This window comes from Chroicocephalus ridibundus, chromosome 1 (assembly GCF_963924245.1).
Source record: "Chroicocephalus ridibundus chromosome 1, bChrRid1.1, whole genome shotgun sequence".
In the NCBI taxonomy this organism is placed as follows: domain Eukaryota; kingdom Metazoa; phylum Chordata; class Aves; order Charadriiformes; family Laridae; genus Chroicocephalus; species Chroicocephalus ridibundus.
Genome location: NC_086284.1, coordinates 29401764 through 29405954, shown reverse-complemented (window position 1 = coordinate 29405954; position 4191 = coordinate 29401764).

The following is a 4191-nucleotide window of genomic DNA, read 5'->3' as shown; positions in this document are numbered from 1 at the left end:
TGCTGGCTTATGGTCAGCTTGGTCACCAGGGACCCCTGTGTCGAAGTTCTAGGTGATGCCCCCAGACTGTACCGATGCACGGGCTTTTCCTGTCCCAAATGTCAGACTTTACGTTTGCTTTTTGTTGAATTTCATTAGGTTCCTCTCAGCAGCCTGTTCCTCCAGGCTGTATGCCCCACTCTGAATGGCAGCCCTGTCCTCCTGCATGGTGACTGCTCCCATCAATTCATCATCATCGTCAAACTTGCTGAGAGCATGCTCAGTCTTCCAGGTTGTTAATAAAGAATTAAGGGTATTGGCTGAGGTATTGATCCCAGAGTCAAGCAGTCATACTGCTGATCCACCACACTTTAAGCCTGGTGGCCCAGCAACCTTATTTCCCAGTTATTCAATTTATAACTCACCAATTTGGCTATAAAGGCGCTATGAGAGACTGTATATTGAAGTCCTCAGTAAAGCCAAAATATACAACATCTTCCACTTTTCCCTTCCACACAGCCAGTCATCTCATCATATCCTAGTTACTGATGCTAGAGAAATAACTTCTTTGTAAAAATTAATTTATGTCATAATCCAATGTTTGTCTTCAGCAACTGGTCTACCTTGCTTTTAAGCAGCTCTAGCTGTTTATTGCCTTCACATAGTCTGAAGATATGTATTTGAGTATAAAATTCTGTTTCCAAACCACACAGTGTTGTGACCAATTTTCCGAATTTTTCTTACTAAAAATGTTAGTCTCAAAAATAACATTAAAAGCCTTAAAACAACTGAAGTACATTTATAGGTATCTATATATCTAATTTTAACAGATTTATTTGGAATAAAGAAATGGAGGGAAGCTCTTATGTGTTGCAAATGTCACTGTTACTGCCGTAATTGTTAAAAATATTGATGGTTTGAAGTTTTACCCACTCATACAAGACCTCAGTCCATAATACACTTTTTCTCTTCTCCCGCTCCATTTTCCAAACCATCTGGCAAAGCACACAGACCTGCTGACCTGGGCCAACCCAACCATTGTGGTCTGGGCTCATCCTTATGTGCACTGCGACCTGGTTCCTGAGAGCTTACCTAGTTAGGACACCTTGTAATCCTTGAGTTGAGGTGGGGACCTGAAAGCATCCTGGAGAGGAGATCAAAGAAAAGTCTCTTGGGGCAGAGAGAGTACTCTGTGGTTGGGATACAGTCCTCAGTTACCCTGTGCTCTCTCTTCTCAGACTTCCTTGTGATTCCAGGGATCTTTTCAAGCTCTGCGGATGTGCCCTCCAGTTGAGAACTATGCAGTAGGCTTGTTAAGTTAATCTTGAAGCAGTTCTTCACAAAAACCGGTAACAAGAAAAATGGTTACTGATTAACGCCTTTGCTGTTAAGATTCGGTACACTGAGTTAGTTATGAACGCTAACCTAGGTCCAAGACATAACTTAAATTACTGGTTTGGTAGGGAATGTGTTTTCAGTATGTATCTTAAAAAGGTTGCATTCAGTAAATTCTGAAGGCAAAATGAGCAGCTAAATTTAAATGCAGTTACAGTGCAGCACTCTTCTAAATTTGTTTCTTGATTGAAGTATTTCAGACAATTTTGAATTCAATCCACACCTCAAGTGCTAATTCACCGATGAGATGATAGCAGCAATTATAACTTGAGACTGTCAAAAATCACCTCCTGCCCTAATATATATCAGACAAGTGAAATTAAAATGACTCTTTCTTCTTACGATCAAGCTTCTCACTCTCCATCCTACTGTTCTACCCCCAGACGCTAGATCCTGCTGGATTAGTGACCCTGGTCTTGCAGTATCAGTAAAGTGTTAGGTTGGCCCATTCCAGTGTCACACAATACCAACTTCAGACTAAAATTTGCAAAATTTTAGGGCCGACTTTGGATGGCAATGCTGATTTATGCTTCATTAAAGTAATGTATTAACATAACCTTGGTTTTAAACTTTGAATGCAGTGCCTCTGTTACCCAACAAGCGGTAGGGCTATTGCATTGGGCTTGCGGCTTGTGCAACAGAATTTACCTCTGAGTCACTGAGAAACCATACCCTTCATTTTTTTCAGAGTATACCAGTAAAGCAAAATTACAGTCCCATCTCCTTCCTGAGAAAGTGGACAGATAGTTTCTCTAGTGAGCACTAGGTCCCATGAAATGGGGAATCGATCTACGAGCATGCTAATCACTCCCAGTTTCACCCTGTCCCTTGCATCAACTCCGTTGCTATTCTGAGCAGCTGGTGAGCCATTTCAGCTCACTAACCAGCAGAAACGGCAAGCATTTTCCCCGACGTAAGTCTTACAGCTTTCATGAGCTGTACCGGCTCGTGGGAGAGTTACAGGAATGTCAGAGCTGGCACTGAAGCAGTTGGAGAAGGCGACAGGGATAGCCTGGCACAGGTGATGCTGCTTAGAGCACTAAACTGTTAAATTAATTCAGTCTGCCCCATAAAGCTTTACCTTGAGAAAACTATGAACCGATCTGAAATTCCTTGTTTGAAAAATGCAACATCAAAAAATTTTAAGCATCAATCTGGACCACTGCAAGATAACTAAACTATTAGCCAGTATGTATTGAGTAATTGACTCCATTGACTTCATCAGTGAGGATTAAGAGAGATTATTCTAAGATCTCCTGTCTCAAGTGAGGTTCTTGCAAACTAGTTTATGCACAGCACAGATTGCATTTATCAAGGGTGCTAAAATACAGGGTAGGCACTTCTAAGACCAGGCCCCGCCGTGCTGCACCTGCTTTCACATGTGGGTCAAAGCGTTTATTTAAAACTGTGCTACTTTCCATCGAAAAGGTTTTAAAAAAAAATCCCCACATACTTGTTTCCCAGGTCATGAAAAGCTTATCACAGTTCATCCTGCGCGGTCAAAACTGGGCCAAAACTACGGCATGCTTCCCATTAATTTCTGGTGCTGCCCAAGCCACGTGCTGGGGATTTCCCTGGACATGGGGAAGAAAAACCCCATTCAACCAGGCGCTGGTACAAACGTGTGCAGATGGAACGACACCGCATGCATCTCGCCCGCAGCAGGCGAAGGCCATGCCGGCTGCCAGCCTGGCCCCGGTCTCCCCCTCTCCGCTCTCCCGGGCAGCGAGACAACCACGGCGGCCTCGGAGATGGGCGTCGCCCGTCCCGAGGGGTGACCGGGCCGGGATCACCGGCCCCCGACCTAAGGCCACACGGCGGCCGCAGGAGGGCGGGCCGCGCCGCGCCGGTCCCTCAGGCCTCCGGCCGGGCGCTCGGCGGCCGTTACCCCGCGCAACGGCCGCCGAGGCGGGGGCGAGCGGCGCCATGGGGGAAGGCGGCGGCGGCCGGGCGGCAGACCCCGACCGCCTGGCGCTGGAGCTGGGGCGGGAGAGGCGGAAGCAGTGAGTGCCCGGCGGGTGCACGGGGCTGGGGCTGCGGGGAGCCGCGCCGAAGGACTGGCCGTCCGGGGGCACTCCTGCCGCCTCCCTGCGGCAAAATGGCGGCGGTGGCCGCGGGCGGGTGCTCCGGCTGATGCGGTGGGTGGGGAGCGGCCCTGGGAGGGCTCCCAGGAGGTCCCACAGCTCGGCTGGGCTGGGAACACGATTGGGAGCGGGGAGGCAGCGTGAGGCACACGGTGGGCAGTAGGGGCAGCTGGCCAAAGGGCTGGGACTGGAGCCTGAAGAAGGAGGATCAATAATTTCAGCCAAAAATGAGGCTGGTCCCGAACAGGCGCGGGGAATAGGACTGGGCGCCGTGGTTTAACCGCAGAAGGCAACCAAACACCACACAGCAGCTTTCTTGCTCCCCTCCCGGTGGGGTGGGGACAGAATCAGAAGGGTAAAGGTGAGAAAATGTTTGGGTTTAGGTTAAAACTGTTTAATAAAGAGAAAAGGAAACGGAAACAAACCCAAAAAAAAGCAAGTGATGTGGAAAAAAACCATTGCTCACCACCAGCTGACCAATGCCAGTCCCCAGGCAAGGGCCGCCCTGGCAAACTCTGCCTCCCCCCAGTCCTCACTGCTGAAGATGCCATTACACGGTGTGGAGTATCCCTTTGGTCAGCTGGGGTCAGCTGTCCCCGCTGTGTCCCCTCATAACTTCTTGTGCACCCCCAGCCCACTCGCTGGCAAAGCGGTGTGAGGAGCGGAAAAGGTCTTGATGTGTAAGCACTGCTCAGCAAGAGCTACAACATCCCTGTGTTACCAACAGTGATTT